Genomic DNA, 23,877 nt, shown 5'->3' with positions numbered 1-23,877 from the left:
CACCATAGCATGAAGACCATTCAGATTTTCATTCCTAGTTCCGTTTGGACAACATACAACGGGCCCAGCAACTTCCAGCACTCACTCATTGCAAGTTGAGATGCTGTATCATACCAGAGCTGTATCATTCCAATGTCCAAGACATCAGCCTAGCCCTCTGCCTCTAAAAAGGCCAACAGGTTTGAAAATAACTCTCATGACAAGTTATTTCCATGTCATTGAGAATCCTGCTTTCAGTCTTTTCCTGATTGTTAGTTTGTTTCTTTGGCCTACTGATTCAAGTGCAAAACAGGAAGAAATGTGAAAAGAAAATGTAGCCCAAACAGAAAACTTGCAGGTTAAAATCCAGCACTAAATTGCAAACACAAGCAAGCTGGAAAACAATACTAAGTCAAACATAATTTGCTTGCTGTTTTTCTCAAATACAATTTTCTGCAGTTTTGCTGGCCATATATGTGTATATATAAATGTACATATACTCACACACACACACATAAAGACAGAGCAATACATTGATGCATGTGAACCAAATCCCACAAATCTCAAAGCTCCTCTAAGTGTCAGAAGAAGCTGAATTCAGAGTGCTTTACATTGGAGGTTTTTCAAGTAAATAAGTCAGAAAGTGGAAAAGCAACAAAGTTTTTATCCTCTCTTACACAAAATCAAGAGTAACTTTTACTTCTACATGGAGAAGTGAAACTTCCGCTGTATAAAATATTCACCTGACCTCAATAAATCCAAAGGATTGCACTTTCAGAAGGTTCCAGGGGAAACATGTTGGTATAAATTATAGTGTTCTCTGTTCTGGCAACACCTGAAAATAGATCTCTGAGGGGGAGTGAAAACTGGTGTGCCTCATGAAGATGTTGCCCCCAAACTTTGGCCAGCTACATCTTTCATTCTGGTCTTAACCAACAGAGTACTAGGTTTAATCTAACTGCATTTTCCAATCCCATATCTAAAATGACAACTGCTGTTACCTAACCATATGTATGGGTTTTGTATGTTGCATGGCAGCTTTCCCATGAAATGTCATTTAGTACATCAGTGAGTGCTGTATTAATTTAGTTTAGTAAAGACAGCAAGAAGAAAAGAGATCAGTAACAGCATTTCACGACCACTGGCCCCCACAATCAAAACCACAGCAAGTGTGGGGTGAATTGAGTCATGTGTCTGGCTTGTTCTGCTTCCTTTGCAGCTGTGCCCTGCCAAACACATTGGACACACAGAGAGCACTGGAGTTTGGTACATCTGCATGAACAGTGGGAATACAACGTGCTCAGATACTCCCCCAACTGCAGGATGCCTGAACTTGTCAGGTTACCTGGTACAGAGTAGTGTAAACCTAGAGCCAAGAAGATTGATATTTTCAGGTACTGACAATGCTTTTAACCTACTTGCTAAGCTAAGCCTCTCTCATGTCTCCACATTAAATGTCTAGATGCAAAGTATACACCCGTATTTTAGATAGCAATTTTTTCCTGTGTGAAGAAAGCCAGAATAGCATGCATTAAATCCAGAGCTTTCCTTGCTTTTGGCCCCTTGTGTGTTCTTCCTGTTGTCTGTAGAGCTCTGCTCACTTGCCCTTGCTTTAAGAAACAAAAGTTTACTATGGAACAGCACAAGGAGTTATAAGCTGCCCCTTTACCATTAACTTCTGATTTTGTGATGGTTAATTTTTATTCCCATCATTCCTGTATACGGAAAGCCCCTCACTTTTTATGTGGAGTTGTGTCCTCCCTGTTTGTTCCTTTGCTTTGCCCTTTGGCAGGCGAGACACCCTAAAATAATCTGACGGACAGAAACACAATTGCTTTTACAAGCACAACACTTGATTATATATTTGTTTTGAAAACAGTTTCCAGAGCCTAGAGTATGTCAGCAAAAGCCAAAGAAAGAGTGTTGATGTTGTTACAAGGTCAGCTCTTCAGAGACAGTAGGCAGCAGTGCTGGCACTCTGACAAATTATCACCATGGCAAAGATGGCAGCTCTCAGGCAGTGATTCAGCTGCTTTGACAATACCAAGGCTCCAGCTAAATGTGAAGATAAATTACTCATACTCCCTCGCACACACACACTCACAGGCACTCTACCATGGGAGTTTCTTAATGTCTTATTTTTTCATTTCTTAATGAAGTTGCAGGGTTTAAGGAAAAATAGAAGCCATGTGCTTAAGGCTGACAGACCACAGTGAAAGTTCTTTTTCCTCATACACATATATTCTGTGCATATATACACCCACCTACACAGACACCTCCTATTGACAGGATACTATTATAAACAAGCTTTTCCTTAAACAGCTGAAACAGTGAGATGTAATTCTCAAAAAACTTCCTTCCTCTGTAGCTAATTTCCATCTTCCCCTCTCATTCATGTAAGGGCTTTTGCACCTTTGTTTGTGGGGGGACAGGCTGCAGCAGCGTTCCCAGGCAAGAGACAGCATGCACGGTGGCTACACACATAGGGATGGTTCAGTTCCCAGAGCCAACATCTAACTGCTCCTCTTTTGCTCTCTGGGGAACATATTTTGGCTTCTCCCCTGTGCTCAGCTGCCAACATTTTTAAGACAGTAATAGCTGCTGCATAATTCTGTAAGTATTTTATACATACCTCGTCCTCTTGCTTGTACACAGTGAATTCTTGCATCTCTAGTGTTAGCAGTGCCATACTCCTGTACTCCACATGGCACCAGAAAACTAACTGATGGAGATGTTTAGAGGCTATGCATAAATTGCAAGTCCTCTTAAAACTACATTTATGGGCAAGTTTTTTGAAGCTGCTCTGTAAAAATGTACAAATTTCACTTGGGCTTTTTTATTGGGATATTTTGCTTTAAAGTCACTGCTTTTGTTTAATTTTGTGAGTGTGGGAGGACAATTTAAAATTTGCAGGAATGAAAAAACAGCTTGAGATAAACTACCTCGAGTAAAGCCTGCAGACTTGTTAGGAGACATTGCCAGCACTATCTGCTCTGAAAAGCCTTTTTCCAGGCTGGAAAAAGCTATAAAATTCACTTTGCTATACAAGGTGCTTTGTTCTTAGTCTTGATATTAAAAAAAAAAGCTTTTGTATCTACGTGTGCCCTGCAGCCTTGTCCTCGCTCCATGTTAGGGCAAGAACAGGGTGTGCATCAGCTGCCTCCTCTGCCTCTGCCTTGGCCTGCACCCAGCAGCTTGTAGCTGTTCCAGAGGAAAGGAAAGGAAACCCAGCACAGGGAGATCCCACGCACCCTCACCAAGCCCCAGCTGGGACCATGTGGGGAGGATTCAAGCCTTGATTTACCATCAAAGATGTGCTCCAACAAGGAAAATATTTCAGCATTTCTGTGTGAGCAGGTTTATCCCAAGGAAAGGTACAGGGTGGCTGCTGAAATGCATGGGAGCACATGTCCATGGGCAAGGGCCAGAACCAGGACAGCGCTGCAATTACTAGGGTGATGAGCAAGCCCACACCTCCCAAGCACACATGGCACAGTGGAGGCTCTGCTACTTCCTTGCTTAGAGGAGTTTACCCAAGGAATAATTCTGTCTTTGAAGCATGACTTGACCCAACTAATCAGCCTTTAGGGCAACATGGATCCCCACTGCTCTCTCCCCACTGGTAACCCTTAGACTGCAGTGGGTACATGGTGTGAAGCAGGAGAATGCGGACATCTGGCTGCTTATAAAGTAGCAGCATTAATAGGGTTTTCCTAGCAATTGGTAATCCCAGGAAGTCTCTTCTTTTTCCTATGAAGAGTCATTATGAGGAGAACATCAAAAATACTCAAAAGTGTTTAGAAATATAAGGATTTCTTTCTGGAAGTATTGAGGCCTTGGAATGGTTCAGAACTCTCAGGAACAAATCACTTATCATCAAATGATGATAAGCATCTCTGTGATCTTATGCATCTGACACTGAAAGCTGGAATTCTGCACCAAGTCCTCCTGCACCAACACAGTTTAGTATGTGCATGTCTCCATCCTTCATAATCAGAGGTGATGCAGCCATGCACCCACTGCCCTATTGCTTCTTTATCCTTTGGTGGTTTTGGTGCTTCTGAACAGAACAGGCTGCAGACAAGCACATCACAGCCGAATGCTGTGCCAGTCTGCCTACCTTCTCCCCTTCATCCTCAGGATGCTTTTCCAGCAAGACCTGGACTTCTCTGGATCAGCCAGCGTGGGTTGCAGGAAGGTCTCAGTTTGCTCAGGCTGAAGTAGCACAGGAATACAGGCAGAAAGCCAAGTCCGCTACAGAACTTGGCTGTTATTCCAAAGGAGAGATTATCACATTTTTTTCCCCTTTCAAGAAGATACTTGTCAAGGGAGTATTAGTGGGAAATGGAAAGACAGAGCTGTGTTCCTGTGCCTGTGATCAGGTATGATTACAGACAGAAAAGATAAATGTACTTTCAGTGAGTGCAAGGGCCACTGTCAAAGCCACAGGAAAGGTGGAAGCATTCTCCCATTAGGGGAATACATAAAAGACAGGAGAGAAAAGTAAGCCAGGCAGTGTTTTCAAAATGAGAACGTACATATGGATGCAGGAGTCTAATTTTAATCACCCACGTATGAAATGTTTGGCCCAGCTCCCAATCTTTTCCGAGCAGGAGCAGTTGTGTAGGATTCCCTTTCCTGGCAGGTGTGCAGGTTGTTCCCTCTCCTCTGCAGAGGGGTCGAAATGAACACTCCTGACTCTTCTCGAGGAAAAAAGAGATGCAATAAGGAGAAGCCACCCGTGCAGCAGAGCACTGGCTCCTCTCTGGCAGTGAGAACAGACATCCATCAGGACTCGTGGCCTGCTGGCAGATGCATTCCCCTCCCACCACCATCGCTGCTCCACAAGCAGGTGCCAGGTCTGGAGGAAGCCTCACTTCCCGTCACCCACATGGATGCTGGTAATACTCCTTTTATCAGAGTGGGAAGCAATCACTAACTCCTTGAGCTGGGGGAGAGTCTCTGAAAGGCAGGACTTCTTCCTTGCTAGGGGTGCCATATGCTGCCTTTTACTTCAGAAAACTGTAAATGCACAAAAAAAAGGACTTTGCCTTTTTTTTTTTTTTTAACCTGATACCTATTTTTCCCAGACATGCTGTTCAACACACGCCGTTTACAAGCAACAACACTAGGCCTCTTATTCTTACAGGTCTTGGGGCTTAAAATAAAAACCATCCATGTCTAATGACGGGAAAAGATACTGCAAATAACTACAAATTACATTGCCCAGATGCAGAGCTTCTCCTTTTGTTACTATTAGGCATCAGTCTGAAGATCAGCAGAAATGTGTTTGCTAAAAATTGATAATCACTGACTTCCTGTTTTATTTTTAATACATGCTTTGCAGATTGTCTTACCCATTCGAGGAAATGATAGCTCTCATTTCATGGCTGCTGACACTGTTCTGCTGCCTCACAGGAAAGAAAATCAAGGAAAATAAGAGCAGTCTCACAAAGAGGTTAAGATGCACGTTTGTTTACCCAGGAGTACTAGGTAAGAGGGGCAAGTATTGACCAGCAACATCTTGCAAGCCCATTCATTACCCAGCTGCAGGAAAACCAAGTATCATAAATATTTCATTGATTTTCAGGGACCTAAAGCATGAGCCATGGTACTGACATGCACAGACCTGGGAGGAGGGGAGAGGGAAATGCAAGAGAGGTTTTTTTCAGCACTAGCTGTGAGTAGCTTGTCCCATCTCTGCTTAGAGATTTAAGGCCCAGTCACAGCAATACCATTAAAATCTCAGATAAAAACATTCCTTTAGAAAAATTAGCACTCCCATAACCTAATGGGAGCCAAAACCAAACGGCAACAAAAGCAACTGCACAATGAAAACCTAAAAAAGCTTATACATCCTGAAAGCAAAACTCACCTGACTATATACTGTGAATCACAAATCACAGCCAGCAGCAGAAAGTATTTCAACACTCTACTGGTTTTGGAGTTTGGACTCAGCTCTACTTAAAATTTTATATGGGAAAAACAATTTCAGTAATTGCCCTTTGTAAAATATAAATTTCCACAGGCAGGCAAGTCTTGGGTTAACCAGCTCCAGGACTTCAGATCCTGCCTCAGTGAGAACATTTTCAGAGATGAGATACAAAGGAACATTAAATAAGTCTTCCCTTGCAAGCTAAAAATAAAACACGTGAATTCCTGCTTCCTTTCAAGACGCTAAAACAAGCCTTCAAACAGTTACTTGAAACAGTGTCTCACTGCTTTGTGCTACAACTCATCCTTCGCTCCAATTTATTTTCTGTCAGTCCTTGGCAATTTGTACAGAAAGTTCAAAAAATGACTGGTGTGGGGTATTGGCCACCTATGGAAAATACTGCCCCTCTCACCTCAACAAATAACTCCTGCTGTGCTTGTCATATCAGTGGATGCAGAAAGCACATCCAGTTCCCCATCACAGGCACACACTTTGCCAGTGCCCCAGCATCTAACACAGGCAAGGCTCCCCTCCCTCCACACCATGCCCACTGCTCTCCACACACACCCGAGACAGGAGCTGGTAGGTGATCTGACACATCCCTCATCCAAAAAGGCAGGGGGCATTTTAGTGTCCAGAGCTGGACACTGCCCTGTGCACCAGCCCCTTAGCCTACACCAGGTATATCTCTCCCCCACGAGTAAAACCTTACTTGTATGCAAAATGGTGGTATGAAGCCTTTTCCAGCACGCCAGTGCAGCTGAGTGTGGATACTTTGTGCTGAAACACTGCAGGGGAGTCTCCTGATTGCCTGCATCGATTCCAGGAGTATCTGCCTGCCTGCCTGCAGAGCCCAGGGCAGTGAGGAGAGCTGGAGCCAGCTGTAGGTATGCTCTGGCTTACTGCTGCCAAGCCAGCAGGATCCAGCCAGGACCAAAGCCTTCTGAAATCCCAGCTAGGAGATCTCCTCCGTGACGGTGGGAGGGAGGAGAAGGTCAAGGCAAGGTAAGAGCTGTGGCACACCAACCCCAGAGCAGGACAGAGGAACAGCCAGGCCACCAGGCAGCCCTGCCAGCCACAGCTCCGCAAGGACAGATCCAGCTCCCAGGCAGCCGACCTACTGAGCAGCAGATTTATGAGGAGGCGGAGGTCCGTGTGTGCTCCCAGCAGATAAACCCTGGTACCCTCCTGATTCATAGGCAGGGCAGTAAGAAGCTTTCCAAGGCTGAACATCGGTCAGAAACGATTTTCCCTAATCGCCTATTTATTTTGTCCTTTAAAAGTATGCTGTCAAGAGAAAAGGCTGAATTACAAAAACACCTTATCTGTGTTTTTCAAAGATGTCATATTACTTAAGGGACTGGTAAATTTAGCTTTGCGCACTGAATATTCAACTGACCTGGTCCATTTAATCTGTAAGACCATTCAAGCATATCCAAGGCTGAGCTAGAGCCCCAAATCCCAGCCTATGAAAAAAACTCTTAAAGTTGATATTAAAAATGAGAAAATAAATTATTTTCATTTCCAATTGGTTAGTGAATGAGGGTACTAAATAAATAACTTCTAATTCAAGGAAACTGAGGCAAAACATGACATTTAGGAAGGGCATTTGAGCACTTCTTTACTAGCAGAGTTAATTACCTGAACAGAGTAAAGCACATACCTGTGTGTTTACAAGATCCTTGGGGAGAACAAAAGAAAAATACCTACAACACCATGGATACCCCTAGTGCTACAGAAGAATTCGTTAATGGTTGGATAAAATCAAGAACTACTTTGCTGTTTTTAAGGACTACACAGACAAACATATTTGAATACTTTTAAAATAATTTTTTAAAATGTTTTTTCCTGCTAATTTTCAGGAGTGTCTCACAGTCTTCACAGTAAACTAGGTGTCTCTCCAAAGTATTTATCTGCTACCAGTGCTGCATGTTCAGTGGTGTCTAGTCTGGAGCTAGAGGTACACCAGGAAAGAATGAAATGATGGGAGAAATAGTCTAAGATTTAGTTAGATCTATCTAAGATGCATTAAGTTTCAAAAAAACCTGGAAACCAAACGCACTACCAAATAATTTAGTCCTCAAGAGTTAATTAACTCTAGCAGAAGATGGAGTTTCATACAAGCCCCCTCCCCAACATTACCCATCTTCTAAACAGTAACTTGGATAAATCTGGTGGGGATAGCAGCCGAAACAGCACTAATTCCATCTTAATCATAAAAATATACACGGATTTTTCCAATCTGAACTCTCACTCTCTGAGTAGTGGTGATGGTTGGGTGTATCCCCTCCTTGCATTTGGCCTTAATAGCAATTAAGTGGGTAATGACTCTAAAGCCATTAAAAATGAAATGCTCAGTACACCAACAGGGCTCGGTGGTCACTAATTCCATAACAAGGTAAGCAACTAGAACACTTAAAGCACATGATTAACAGTGGTCAGAGATCAGCCACATGAAACTATGAAAGAGTTTCTTACTGTTTGGGAAGGCCCAGCAATTCCTTGAAGGTAATTCAGACCTTCAAACAAAAAAGGCAGCTTGTGTAATTCTTTGATGACTCTCAGGTTCAGTACACTGAAGCACAAGTGGGGAGACCTGGGGAACAGATTACCAGCTGTAGATGGCAGAGACAAAACTTAGCAAGAGAATCCCACCCATTCAAGGGCATTGGGTAAAATGGAGAAACAAGTCTCCTCCATTTAACATAAACAAACAAGGGCCAGAAATAACATCCCAGAGGGAATGTCTTTTTTCTTCTTTCTGGACTACATTTTTGTTGAAATTGGTTTATGTTCTAGGACCCCACAGGACTTTTCCTACAGATACTATTACTTTTTAAAACTACTGAGGTGGGCTGTTTTGCAGTGTCCAGATGCCCCAGTAACAACTGACCCATATGGTCACACACCATGGTCAGAGAATGCAGATCCACGGTTTCCTCCAGAGACAATGCCACCAGAGAGAGACTTTGAGTTTCAATCTTCTTTCTGACAACTATAAACAGCAGAAAAATGAAGTAGGTGGTTAACATCCATGTTCAGGTGTCTGCTCCCACAGGAAAAGGAGCTATCTTGCAGAGGCAGCAACTGAACTGTGCCACAGACCTGCAGAATGGCTGCGGTTGAGAGGGACCTCTGGAGGTCATCTGCTCCCACCCCCTGCTCCAACAGGGCCACTCAGAGCTCCTTGCCCAGGACTACTGATGGCCTACTCAGGAACTTGTCAGTTCTTTCTAGCATGATAGAACTGCATTTACAACATCATTCTCAGGGTAAATTTTAAAAGCAAGGAATTTGTAAATGGTGGAACAACAGCAACGTTAAAGAAGAACTAAAATGCTCTTCAAAGTTTAGTTTTTAAGCAAAGCAGATGCTTCACGGTGCCACAGTTCAGCTATATGTCCCTGCACAGACGCAACAAAAAGCTGAAGCGCTAATTTTCTGATTTGAAAAAAATTGTGTTGTGGAAGTTAAATAACAGCTGAACCACAGAGAACCCAGGAAACAGGGCATTCTATTTAGAGCATTAACGACATTTTGTTTACTGCTTAGGATGAATTCATCATGCAAACAGTCCAAAGTGAGATCCTGGCAGGCTCTGAACGTGCTCAGAGAGGCTGAGGCCAGAGACATTCTACATCCATATTAGGCTGTGGATCAAGTCCTGAGCTGGATACAACAGTTCTGCTCTGCCTGAGACTTTAAAAGCCCAATGATGGCAAATTACATGCAGAATAACCATTATCCAAAAACTTATTTGATCACACTATAGGCATGTTAACTATAGAAACATGAAACTATGAACACTGAACTGGAAACCAAATCTCCCACATCACCAGACTGAAGGAGGATGAGCAGAAGGATTCTTGTGCTCAAGGAAAATGAAAATATTTGCAAATTAAACTAGAAACTTTACTCCAAAGCATAAATCTCATATACATGTCATATCAAAATTTTGATTTATGTCAAGGAAACTACAGAAGTACCCTGCTTACTCAGCACAGAATTTATTTCTAAGAAAAGAAATAAATCTACCTCCCTAAAAATGTCACAATGTTTATTGTTATGATTAAACTGCAGAGCGCTCAGCAGTTTTAGCTGGCCTATGCACCAGTGATACACCAGCAGTGAATTTTTCTTTCCTTAAGCCTTTGGATATTGTGGACAACACAGAACTACAGAATGGTTTGTCTTGGAAAGGGCCCTAAAGATCATGTAGTTCAAACCCCCTGGCCATGGGCAGAGACAGCTTCTACAATACCGGGTTGCCCACAGCCCCTTCCAACCTGGCCATGAACACTGTCAGGGATGGGGCATCTGCCACTTTTCTGGGAAACCCATTCCAGTGTCTCACCACCCTTACAGTACAGAACTTCTTCCTAATATCTAATCTAAACCTACACTCCTTCAATTTAAAGCCATTCCCCCTTGTCCTATGCCTGCACGCCCCTGTAAAAACTCTCACTCTCTCCAGCTCGCTTGCAGGTCACCTTTAGGTACCAGAAGGCTGATCCAAGGTCTCCCTGGAGTCTTCTCCAGGCTGAACAATACCAGCTCTTTCTGTCTTCATATGAGAGGTGCTCCACCCCTGTGATAATCAGTGAAACAGGTAGAAACAGGATGGGCAGATCTACTACATTTAAGCTTTCCTACAATGCCCATTATTATGGTATTTGAAAACAACAGTTTGGGCAACCAGAAAACAGATCTTCATGTTACAGCTAGAAATGGATACAAACTTTGGGCACTTAATTTTAACAGTCTGTGTGGAATGAATTGTACACTTAGTATGATGCATATGAACAAGTGTTTCCTTCACAGCCATGACTCAGGAAAACTGCTCTGAAAAGGAATGAAAGCTGTGCAGTGCTTGTCCTTCAGTTCACCACCTGACAGTGATTTCTCTCACATCTACATACAAGCACATCCTGACACAACTTGGACCTACTGGAACTGATGCTGACAAACCCTGGAAGCTCAGTCTCCTTCCAAACCCAGTTTTTTCCCATTTGGATTGTTTAGCTGTTTGCACACATGCATCAGTAATATCTGGCAACTCTGGGACAACAGAGCTACGTGTTGCTACCCAATCCACAGTAATATCACCATGTTATGTATACTGATGTACCAATAAAAGGTACCAATAAAAATACTTCTTTGTTAACAGAGAAAACAGAATGCCAGATATAGAAGACTTTGGAAAAAAATTTAATGCCAGAATTTAGGGCTTCAGTGATTTACTGCAGCACAGCGAGTAGAGTGCTGGGCCCAGGAGACAAACTTTTTTGTAGCCAATGTCAAGATTTCCCCGCAAATATTTTCATGGCTTTTGAAAGCAAGTGTAGAATGTGTCTTGAAAAACCCTGTTGACAGAAAGATCCTGCCCAGCAGAAGAAAAGCAGTCATGCTGGGCTCTGGCTTTTCCCAGGGCAGATTTGCTCCAACTTAACTCCGGAGCTGTTAGGGGGGCAGGTTGCCCAGAGTTATTCAATAACCTATTACAGTGTTCAACAGAGTTCATAACCACGTCTTGCAACACAATGGAGAGTGACAGCAACCAAACCACAGCTGCTTCTTTATTTGGTCCCATCTCCCTGATAAGAATATGTCTATATTAGTAAGTGACACTAGGGAAGACACTGAGAGCTGGAGCTGTTGCCTGCACGGCTACAACGCCACAGTGTCCCTGACACAGTTTTGGGCCTCCTTCCTCCAGAGGGCTCCTGGGCAGAGCTTGGGAGTTTGCAGAGTCCAGGGACATTTCCAGCAGGCTGTTTGCTTGTGGCCACCCAGTCTAGAGACTGAGTTCAGTGCTATGAACACGTGCTGTGCCATCCCAGTTTGTCCTGGGGCCAGAGGCAAACCTCTGGTATGTTTACTAGAATAGAGTGTCCGTCAGTGAGTTATTCAGTATGTTGAGGTCTCCACCTCTTCAGCCAGATATATGAATCTGGATGCCAGAGCTTTTTCCAAAATGATGTAAAAATGACATATTGCTTAAAAAAGCTCATTTCCAAATCAGGTTTTTCCCACTGATAATAATGGTAATCAGACCAGCTGATTTATCTGAAAGAATTGCAGCTTTCCTTGCAGTCTTTAATACATGTTGTCCATAGCCATAAGTGAGAATCCTGACAGGTTGCTCAGACCTAAAGCTACTTTTACAGAGATTATATCCTTTATACTCACTGTTTCTGTGCTATTTTTTTAAATGAGCTGAATACTCAGGTGCTCTCAGAAGCCAGAATCTGACCCAATTAAGGCAAAGTTAGGCCTTCTTCTCTAGCACTGACCATACCCTTGGAGCAAGAAACAAATGCAGAAATCACCCCTGTCCAAGAAATTGCCATGCTCTGGGATATATACAAACAAAACTGTTTGGCAAGCCAAAGCAATGCATAACCAGAACTCATGTAGGCTGCTTTGCCTCATAAAAAGTAAACTTCAGTTTTAAAGCTTCTCTAGGCATCAGTATTTTACATTCGAGTCCCCTTAATTTCAAACAGAGGTTATCAAATGAAAAGAGGTGGTAATAAGGTAGGATACATCCTAGGAGAATATGAAAACAAAGACGTTCTAAAAAATACTAGCTTCTGCTCCTGAGTATAGAGAGGTGCCAGTGCTAGCACCGGCCGGGCCGAGGCAATGGGAACCGTGCCCAGTGAAGAGTGCGGAACTGGTGTGGGAGTTCGTAATGAGCAGAGACTGTGATTTTAACCCTTCTGCGGAAGGTGGAAACCTTGCAAATGTTGATCCTCCGGGAGCTGAGAGAGAGGAGAGAGACGGATAAGAAGGAATGCGCAAGTGTGATGCAGAGGGGTGCAAGTGAAGAAAGACTGGGAGAAGCTGAGAGAATCCTAGGTGGAGGAGATGATGGAGTGGCTTTTGGCTGGACTTTTCTTGTATTAGCCATGGATAGAACCTCTCCTGTAATACAGAGACTGCATTTTAGGGGGAGGCTGCGCCAAAGGAGTGATGTGTGCGGAGACGACAGGTGATGAAGAGATGGTGAGACCCCTCGGCCCCAGGGGGTGAAATATTGGGGGGGACTGGTGTCCCAAAATGAGGTGAGAGAGACTGTCGTTCTCTTCTGGAACTGGGCAAGGCGTCCTTGAAAGGGGAAACCCTAAGAGCAGCTCTGGTCCATGTGCAGTGGTGAGAGCACTGAACATGGAAGGAAGAAGTCACGACGTGTAGTTGCTGAGTGACGGGGATTTACCTGTGGTGGCACAAGGAGGGCTCCTTCTCTCCTTAATGAAATGAGAAGTGATTATCTGAAGGGTGGAGATGGACTGAGTTGAGTTATCTGAAGGGTGATGGACTGGATTAAGATCTAAGGTTCTGTAATATTCTGTAAGAATTGAGTGGGGGGAGGAGAAATGTTTTAAAAGGTTTTCCATTCTGCTCTGTGTGTTAATTTTATTGTAATTGTGTAATAATAAAGTTTTTTTTTCCTTTTGTTTGCAAGTGGAGGCCTGCTTTGCTCTGTCTCTGATCACATCTCACAGCAGACACCAGGGGAGGATGGGTTTTCATGGGGGCACTGGCATTGGGCCAGGGTCAAACCATGACATTTTTGGTTCCCTGACCGGGAAATCGAATTTTGGGTCAGAGATGAGATGAGACTGTGAGATGGGATCAAAGAGAGATAAGAGCAAAGCATGTAGTAGGTTAAAGTAGATTGGTAACAGAATTCTAAGAATAGAGATGTAGTGTAAGTTATGGTTTTGGTAGGAGTGTGTTTAATGTTGTTTTAATAGAATTTTAATGTGTTCTCAGAGGCGAAGGGTGGAATGTCGTGGTTTGAGAGGAAATGAGTTTTTGGGAGGTGGTAATGGTCAAACCAATAAGTGCCCAGATGTGGATATTGGCACCTGGTTTGACCATTGAGGATATGGATCCGCCTCTGAGAACACAGGGGGTTAAAAGCGAGAGCTCCCAACGGGAACGTCCTCTTGGTTCCGGTGGATGGAAGAGTTCAGACCTCCCCTGCCCAGCTTCGGGCTGGGTGGGGGAGGGGAAGGCCACGCGGCCGGGGGAGGTAGGCCGGAGCCATGGGCCGGAGACGGGAGGCGATGGCTTGGATAAGAGTGAGTTCCCCACAGAGACAGAGGGGTGGAGGAACTCAGAGAAGCAGTGGGCAGCCCCCCCCCCCCTCCTCGAGAGAGAGAGAGAGTGAGAGAGAGGTGCCAGTGCTATCTTGGACGTGATAGCACCGGCCGGGCCGAGGCAATGGGAACCGTGCCCAGTGAAGAGTGCGGAACTGGTGTGGGAGTTCGTAATGAGCAGAGACTGTGATTTTAACCCTTCTGCGGAAGGTGGAAACCTTGCAAATGTTGATCCTCCGGGAGCTGAGAGAGAGGAGAGAGACGGATAAGAAGGAATGCGCAAGTGTGATGCAGAGGGGTGCAAGTGAAGAAAGACTGGGAGAAGCTGAGAGAATCCTAGGTGGAGGAGATGATGGAGTGGCTTTTGGCTGGACTTTTCTTGTATTAGCCATGGATAGAACCTCTCCTGTAATACAGAGACTGCATTTTAGGGGGAGGCTGCGCCAAAGGAGTGATGTGTGCGGAGACGACAGGTGATGAAGAGATGGTGAGACCCCTCGGCCCCAGGGGGTGAAATATTGGGGGGGACTGGTGTCCCAAAATGAGGTGAGAGAGACTGTCGTTCTCTTCTGGAACTGGGCAAGGCGTCCTTGAAAGGGGAAACCCTAAGAGCAGCTCTGGTCCATGTGCAGTGGTGAGAGCACTGAACATGGAAGGAAGAAGTCACGACGTGTAGTTGCTGAGTGACGGGGATTTACCTGTGGTGGCACAAGGAGGGCTCCTTCTCTCCTTAATGAAATGAGAAGTGATTATCTGAAGGGTGGAGATGGACTGAGTTGAGTTATCTGAAGGGTGATGGACTGGATTAAGATCTAAGGTTCTGTAATATTCTGTAAGAATTGAGTGGGGGGAGGAGAAATGTTTTAAAAGGTTTTCCATTCTGCTCTGTGTGTTAATTTTATTGTAATTGTGTAATAATAAAGTTTTTTTTTCCTTTTGTTTGCAAGTGGAGGCCTGCTTTGCTCTGTCTCTGATCACGAAGGACTCAAAGTACCTTTTAGCTAGAAAGAAAAACTTCAAAACCACAGTATTTTTCAAAGTAGTTTTGGTACATGCTGTGCTGCCTATGAACTGATGACATATGCCATGGCACTTTTTATGAATGAGATGTATCTCATTTCTTCATGCAGTGCTATATTGTTTTTTCTGTACTGCTGTGTAAGGTGCAAATTCCTGGGATGAGGAGCACATCTCATGGTATCACATATACTGAGAACCATATAGTTTTTCAGAGAGCAGGAGTTTTAGTTCATTTATCATGCAGAGGCAAAGTTTCATCTCCAAAGTTATGTCAGTAGACAGTCTATGTCAGTAGAATGAGTCTATTCAGCTGACATCCCAACTCCACTTCCCAGCTGATAATCTGAATGGTTTTGTTGTTTAAAGGCCACTTGATTAATATGACTGAAGAGATTATTATGACTCTATGACTCTATGACTCTGTCACAGAGTTTTACTTTCAGTTGCACAGCCAAGATTTTAAATCTTTTTGGACTGAAGATTTTTTTTTCCTTTCTTTCTTTCAAGCCTTTTTCTCTGAACCCATTTGTAGATGGAAGCCTGAATTCTGTTTGCTAACAAAATCATAGAATCATAGAATGGTTTGGGTTGGAAGGGACATTAAAGACCATCTAGTTCCAACTCCTCTGCCAAAGGCAGGGACACCTTCTGCTACACCAGGTTGCTCAGAGTCCCATTCAACCCAGCCTTGAACACTTCCAGGGATGGGATTCACAGCCCCCCTGGACAACCTGTTTGTGGGATTCACATTCTCTGAACCTGAGAGAAGCAGTGGGAGAAGCAGAGAAAAGAATGATCAAAACAATTCTTATCTCATTTGCTGCTCCTGTGTTGTGCCAAAGTTGAATGCAATACGGAGATTGTTTACCCAAAGTGATGGTGTTTTGTTTCCTTGGCCTATCAGGGCCAATCACTGGACTGTCGGTCAGGAGACAGTCATGAGATTTGGTTCAGATGAATGCTGGTGCAGTTTCATTTAGATGTAGTGTAATATAGTATAGAAAAATATAGTATAATAAAGTAAATAATTACCCTTCTCATATCATGGAGTCCTCCTCATAATTCATTCCGCCGACTGGGAGAGAATTCCATCCCATACCTGTTCCAGTGCTTCATCATCTATGTATTTCTTCCATGTATCTAACCTAAATTTCCCCTCTTTCAATTTGTACCTATTAGTCCTTGTCCTGTCACTACAGTTCCTGATGCAGAGTCCCTCTCCAGCCTCCCTGTAGGCCCCCTTCAGGTACAGGAAGGCTGCTGTGAGGTCTCCATGCAACCTTCTCTTCCCTGGGCTGAACAGTTCCAGATTTGTCAGCCTGTCTTCATAGAGGAGGTGCTGCAGTCCCCTCACCAATTTTGTGGCCCCTCTTTGGACTCACTCCAACAAAATGCTGTGGTCAGGCTCTGGTCAGAGCACCTGGGAAGTGAGTGGACACAAACAGAAAAATCCTGCTCGTGCTCTGCTCTCCCACTGCTCTCTCTGGCCTCCAGCAAACACCCAGCTGCTACTTCTCATCACAGACACGAAGATTTGTATCTCTGCTGCTTCTTTTGTGAAGGAACTGCCTATACACTGCATTGTACTTCGGACATCAAAGAGAACACTGCGAGTCTCTGTTATGCCAACAGCTACATCAGTTTTAGGGTAAGTGCTGGCAACCTCAGCACCATACAAGCAGAGATGACGACTCTGGCACCCAGCCTGGCCTGCACAGCAGTTATTTCTGTACACACGAAACCACTTGCAACAGCAATATAAACTCACAGTTGCTCGTATCTGCACATCAGCTCATGCTGTTCAGTACCCTTCCTTTTTGTAACGTGAAGTTAACAATTTTCCTGCATTATTACGTGGAAAATATGTTTCTCCATGGAATTTAGCGGTTACTCTCCTGCCTTAATTGAAATATTTTTGTCTAAGCAGGTGGTAATCCATTTATTCAGGTAGGATTTAAACTGAAATAATGACTGAGTTCAGCACAGCTTTCTGAACCCCTTAATACATTGCTATACCAAAGCCTGTGGGTCACAACACAAATTAGAGTATGTAAAACTGATGGTTTTCCTGAAGACGTCAGGAAGGCAACCTTTGTCTGGAATAAATTGCTGGGATGCAGGATGTCATCTGTTCACTTGTTTCCAAACATATATTCCTCTGTAGTGGGAAAATCTGCCTCACATTAATAAAAGGCTCTTTAATGAACCACTCAGCTATGGTATTTTTAGTTGTTCAGTTGGTGAATTTTATAACTTTGGAAAATGTTTGTAGAGTGGAGTCACTGAGATATACTCTCTCCATGCTCCTTATGCCTTGGCCAGAACATTTCTCACGGAGCAGTCAAAAACATGGGGTCCAGTGAAGCAAAATGCATGACAAGCAAATACAGAAAATCTTACGAAGGAGATCAGAAAAAAATCCCAAAGCCTTGTTATTACAGACAGCTGGGGGGAGGACCTGTTGATTTATGCATCTCTTTAGGATGCCATGACTCCCACTTGCCAGAATTTTGTTTGTGTTTTCATCAGGTACAAGTTGAGTTTGTAAAAAACATGATTTCCTGCAAACTTTGCTTATTATTTATCCTTAAACAATTACTATCAGAGAGGAAAGTGGAGCAGGACCAGTGAGTCTAAAAGTAAGAAGTACTATATAGAGATGATCTTTTGAGGGGAAAGTGATCTCACAGTATTATAAATTGCAAAGTTATTTTCCACCATAAAGAACTTATTTAGGCAGACCTAAGAGGATTGGAGGATCAATAGAGAAATGTATCCAGAAGTATTATGCAGCTTGGTCAAAAATATTAACTCTTTGCTAACCTGACCATGCAACATTCACATTGATCTCAAGCAAATCTACTCATGTGAATAAAATACAGTAAGCATGGGGCATTTACTAAAGTAGAAAATAACATTCATCTGACCACACTGAACAAAACAGACATTGAATCAAAAGGCTCTTTCTGAAGAAAAGGGAGGTTGCTAAAAGAGAACAGCAACAACAAAAAATGCAGAGCTGAACAGAGGTGTAATCCTAACATCAAACACACTAATGACAGCAGGATTATTTTCTACTTGGTACTGGCCAATGTGCCATAACAAAAGTTTTGAAATGTTCACATATTTTTCTTCCTTCTGTTTGTCTTTTTCTGACATCTGTTCAGCTAAGGGCTGGAAGTATGGTAAAACCCAGGAGTTTTGAAAAGCGTTGCTTCATAAACTAAAATGGAAATGAACTTAGAATGTAAGCCACTTTCTTTCCCCTGAGACAGTGCTGTCCAAGAACAAGCAGAGCTCCTCTCCCGCCCCCCGCCTGTCCTACCAGAATGCTGCCAGAAGTGTAGATGTCATGCATACTTCATGTGAGAAAGATGGGAAAGCCCAGTGTGCTTCGGGATCCTCTATCAAGGTTGTTTTGAATGCTGAGCAGTGTAATTACTACTAAGAAACCGGAGTTCTGTCACCTTTACTCCACAAAACAAGGACAATACCACACTATATTGCAGAATTATTCCTGAGGAATTTAGGAAAGAGAATGCTATGTGTTTCTTTGCTTTAGCAGCCTCAGTGTTTTAAGAGACTGGAGATGTCAAAGTTCAGGCTGCCTGTGAAGCTGCAGCTTTGCCCTCAGTGTGTGCATGACTTAGGGGTACAGCATTTGACTTCTCAGTACACACCCCTGTGCACCCAAATCCACGTGAAGACAAATACAGCAGAAACCTTGACAACTGCTCAAGGACCAAGGAACAACTTGGGTGCCACGAGCACATTGGAAGACTCCCCAACACCTGCAGAGAGACTGGTTCCATCAAGGATCTTCCTCTGCAGCCGGTTCTTAACGTGGATAAGCTGCTCTGGTTTCATTTTCCCCTGAGGGCTACTGTATAGGCCAAACGGGCAGATTTCCACAGGGACAAATAAAAGAAGTACTACTCATGCAAAGGCCATGTGTTCTACTGAAGTTTACATCCTTGTTCCAATGTAAAAGAACACTGAAGTACACCAAAGAAAATAACCCAAGGTTTTCTTTAAATGTGAAGAAACCCAACGTATTTTTATGCCAATCTTGTTCTCAGTCTTACTGAATCACTTTTGCTGAAATATTCCAAAAATACTCAGGCTGAGGAAAACAGCTGGCTAGAAAAATTTCAGTTCAGACATTAAAAGTTTTACAAATACTCTGAAAAACTTTAAGGTACTATAATAGGAACTGCTGGCCAACTTTTCTAATTGGTGGTGCTACCAATCTATTACATAGTCAGGAATTTATATATTTCATTTATCACAGACTACACTATCAACTACCATTGAGCTGAAAACAAGCAGTAAAACAAAACCAGGAGGGAATCAGAGAGCAGGCAGAGCTGCAGGTGAACCTGCACAAGCCCAGTAAAATGGTTCTGGGGCCAGTCTAGCCAGTGAGAGACACCGAAGGACAGTTTTTGTGTGTGTCATGGCATTACAAAGCCATACCACACACATGCACATGCACATCACCCTCACAGACAAGGCTTCCACAACATGAGTAGTCTGTACCTCTCCCAGGGTCACGTGCCTGAAACCCACAGCCAGGCAGACTGACGCTTGAATACGAGTGGAGCCGTACAGGCTGTCGAGATAAAATTATCACAGTCATATTTCAGCAGATTGAAAAGAAACCTGAGATGCATGTTCAGATTAGCTGCAAGAAATAGGATCCCTGGCCAAGCAACAGGCAATCCTATCAGCATGCTGTAAGGAACACTCAAGCAAGTTTCACACAAACCAACCTCTGGAGAAAGAGGAACAAAATAGTTCCTTCTTCTGAGGCAGTAAATGAGTATTTCAGAGCCATGTGATGACAGCGTGGTCAGGACTGTACCTCAGATCTATCCATGTGACTACAAAGAGCACTTGGCATTGAAGACTCCTTTCCAAATTCACTGGACAGACCTAAAATGTTTCTGCAGTGACACATGTAGGACACAAAAGATCCCACCTAGGAGCTTATTTCTGAATGTACTGTTTACAATTCTCAGAACAACTCCAATGAAGTGAAAACTGGTGAAGATTTAAGAGCATGACTTTTTTTCTGCTAACTCCAAAATAAAAACCAACAAGCAAGTACCTTATAATATGTTGACAATTCAGTGCAATTGTGTGAGCTATGACAAAAAGACAAGGCTTTAGAATTTTTAAGTTTCTATTGTAATAAGTAGTGGGTATTACAGGAATTTGAGCATCTTCAGGCTGGGAAAGACTAGATTTAGGATTGTGATAACCTATTTAATTTCCTGAGGTCATAAAGTTAAGCTGTAAAGTTCTTGCATCAGGTCAAGAGAACTCCTGACACACCAGAAACTCTACTTCATGATGAATTACAGTCAGATAAAGCTGTCATTTGTGAGATTATAATACCAATGTTCTACACAATAACTATACTTGTACAGGATGTTGCTTTTATGTCTGTAAGTGGATTTTTGCACCTCTTACCTTCAGTAATGTGTGATCCTATCTTTGGAGTGCCTGTTAACACTAATATGAAGTGACACTTCCTTACCAAGGGTTTAAATTTTAGTTGACCTTCCATTCTGTCCTGGACAGGTGAATGAATTGGACTGTCAATTTTGTAATAACGAGTTGAATTTTACTTTTAATAAGATTTCCAGTGCAGATTATTTTTTGAGCCATTCTACCCATCAATTTTTTTATAGAGTCAAAAGAACTGTTGTTCTGGATAATGCATACGACAGCATAAAACAAGGATAAATTACAAGTACAAGAGTTGATAAATAGGAGAAGGAATATAAGGAATTCACCTTCAATAAACGGTTGAACTGTGAGTACTAAGGTCTGGCATTGAAAATAGAACAGGAGATACCTGGTAAAGAGAGTAATGTGTGACTGCCATGTAGACTTTCCATGGCCTTCAGAGTTAGAGATGCTCAACATCTCTGAAAAAAGACACAAAGAGTAATATTGCATTTAAAGGCATAGAAAGTTTATGTATGTAATGCACTGTGTCCTAACACCAATACTTCCAGAGCATAAACAGGGTTATTTAAGAGTAAATAGGAATGCATTTATGAATGAACAGACATGCTTTCCAAAAAGCCATTAGGGCAGAGGGCAGTAGCTGTCAGAAGAAGGGGGGGGTTCCTTTCCTAACACTCAGACAGTCTGATCTCTTTTAGGATTTGATCCCATGAGGAAAGCTAAACCACAAAGCCATCTTGGAATACCTTTATTTTGATCTTTGTCAAAGACCATCTCCCCTACCTGCCCCACAACTACACCATCCAGTTTATTCAAGAATGCAGCTGGCCTGGTGAAAACAAGAGGGAATGTCTTTCTCTCACCACTCCTCAAGCAGAGGGTCTGTGAACAGCACATACCTACAGCACTTTGGCCTATACAGGGGTCATGAAAATGGGAGAAACAGAAGAATCACTACAAAATTATCTGAAAGCACAGAGCATGAGCCATGCGGGGTATTCACCACAATGGGGCTGAGGATGGCATCAAAGCCAAAAGAAAGTTGGTTTAAATTGTAAAGCTCTCACAGTATCATCCCACTGATGTGATAGTTTTAGCCAAGTTTCACTAGACAAACTCATTTAAATATGCTTGCCATTTTAAATTCTGTTACAGGAATCACAACTGCTGCATTTCCAGCAGTTGTTCCATGACAAGTAGAATGGATTTAGGTTGGAACCAACTTACTTGTTGCACAGAGTTTTCTTTCTAGAAAAATGGCAGTTTCTTTCGCCCAAACTTTAGCACTTAAAAAGAAGACAGTTAAGAAGTGTTTAATCTGTTATCTGCTGCTGCTTTTGCCACTTCCTGCAATATTTGGAAAGTCCTGCTCTTTATTTAAAAGCTGAGTTATCAGACATGGTGAATAATTCCCCAACACATCTACCTGATTTGTTGCCTACATCAACATGGGAAATTAAATGACCCAGACTGTACCTTCTTTCTACTAATGGAGTAGAAAGCTGCTTCAAAACAATTACAGTCTGCAGCTGGTCCTTTCCCTTGCTCTGTTTCCCCTCCAAAGAAGGGGAGCAGAGGCAGAGATGCCCAGGGAAGAGTGCATCTCTGCCCAGTGGTGACAGAATTCTTAATGATAATATTTCTGCTCCAAAAGCAGGAGTCAGACCAGACACTGCACTGGAAAGATCTCCCACTCTACTGGTTTCACCACAAATGTGCACCATCCCAGGAATGTCTCCACGGGCCATGATTGACAGACCTCAATTTCTCTGCTTCCTCCCTGAGCTGTGCAGGTACAAGGCAGCTCTGAGTCGGTTTCAGCTTCAGCAGTTGCTGAAATGCTGTGCATCATCACTGGGCACAGTGTGGTGCTAAGTGAACTCTGCAGCTCATGACTGGCATTGGAGCACATCTCACCAGCCTGGGGAAGGGACAGAGGGCAGTTCATGTTGCTGTCTGCTGATACATGTCCTCTGTCTGAATAGGGCGTGGGGACATTACACCTTCACACAAGTAATTCAAACCAAGATTTCTTGAGGCTTTTTTCCTTTCCCTTTCCCTTCCCTTTCCTTCCCCATCCTGTCCTTTATAAGAATGTATGTCTAAAGCCAACCCCAGAGAAGAAGTGGTAGCTCAGCTAGATTTATCAGACTTCCATTCATTTGAGAGATCTGCTTACAATGACCACAGATCCTGACTGTGAAAGTGTCTCAGTAGACAAAGTCTGTGATTATGAGCAGTTCTGTAGAAATAAAGAAGCACCAAGCACACTGTGGATTTCTCTTAAAGACAAAAGTTTGTTGAATTTATCTGTACACATACATCTACATATGTGTATATACACATGCAGGCATATACACTCATAGTCTAGAACTACCTTAACCTGCAGTCACCCAAACTCCTATATTTGAGCTTTTGCTTTTCAAATCTGTAACAAGAATGTGAGGATGGAAACTTAAGAAAGTTTCAAAAGCCCACAAACATCCTCAATGAACAGGCTTTCCACATCCTCACATCCAGAGTATTAAAAAAAAAATAATTAATAACTGACTCCTTATAAATAATTAATGTATTGTATTGCATGTAAGTGCTCTTCTGTTTCTAGGAATATCTTGTTGGGTAATATTCTCATTTGTGATTCACTGCATGTTCTTTCATAATTGCAGTGAAACAATGGTTTCTGGGTAAGTGGTTTTAAAAAGTTTGCTGGGTGCTACAGGAGATCAAAGTATAATAAAACTTACATGGAAGCAAAAAATTGTGCATGAATAACAGCACCAGCTTTAACAAAGGACTGAATAAACACATGTAATTCTGAACAGGATGGACTGAATTTTTCATGCTGTCAATTCATCGTGGAAGGCTCCATTCAGATGAAAAGGCTGAGCAGACAAGGCCGCACATACCAGCACAGCCCTTTGATTCAAAAACATACATACACAAGCCTGGGTCCCCATAGACAGGGAAAATCTCACTGCAAGATGCCAACACAGACCTTTACACACAGAGTTTGGGATCCTCTGAACAGAGTAAATGCACATGTAAAAGCAGCCTCAGCAAATATTAATGATCAAACCAGGCAGTCTTTATTTCAGTGAGCACAGAGGTGGCCAGAGCAGCTGGGATAACCTCAAGTTCATATCCCAGCACTATCAAGAAGCAGGAAACAACTGCCAAATAAGTCAGATATGACACTTCAAGATCTAGTCACCTGTTGATTAGTTTTAGTGAGGGAAGACATTGAGGCAGTGGCTGAGAATGAAATTTTTCTTTGCTGTCAGAAATAAAAGGAATTATTTTCTGCAAGCATGGAGTAAGTAGAAGTAGAGCACTGAACAACTCTTAACAGCAGATCAC

At 42.9% G+C, this 23,877-nt stretch overlaps 1 protein-coding gene across 6 annotated transcripts in view; it reads right to left on the bottom strand.

Moving 5' to 3' along the window:
* DTNA (dystrobrevin alpha) overlaps nucleotides 1-23,877 on the bottom strand; it is a 225,486-nt gene that overhangs the window by 145,484 nt on the left and 56,125 nt on the right. The gene's annotated exons all lie outside the window — the stretch shown is intronic.

The sequence above is a fragment of the Motacilla alba genome, chromosome 2 (genome assembly GCF_015832195.1).
Source record: "Motacilla alba alba isolate MOTALB_02 chromosome 2, Motacilla_alba_V1.0_pri, whole genome shotgun sequence".
Classification (NCBI taxonomy): Eukaryota; Metazoa; Chordata; class Aves; order Passeriformes; family Motacillidae; genus Motacilla; species Motacilla alba.
This window is presented reverse-complemented; position numbering and strand designations above follow the sequence as displayed.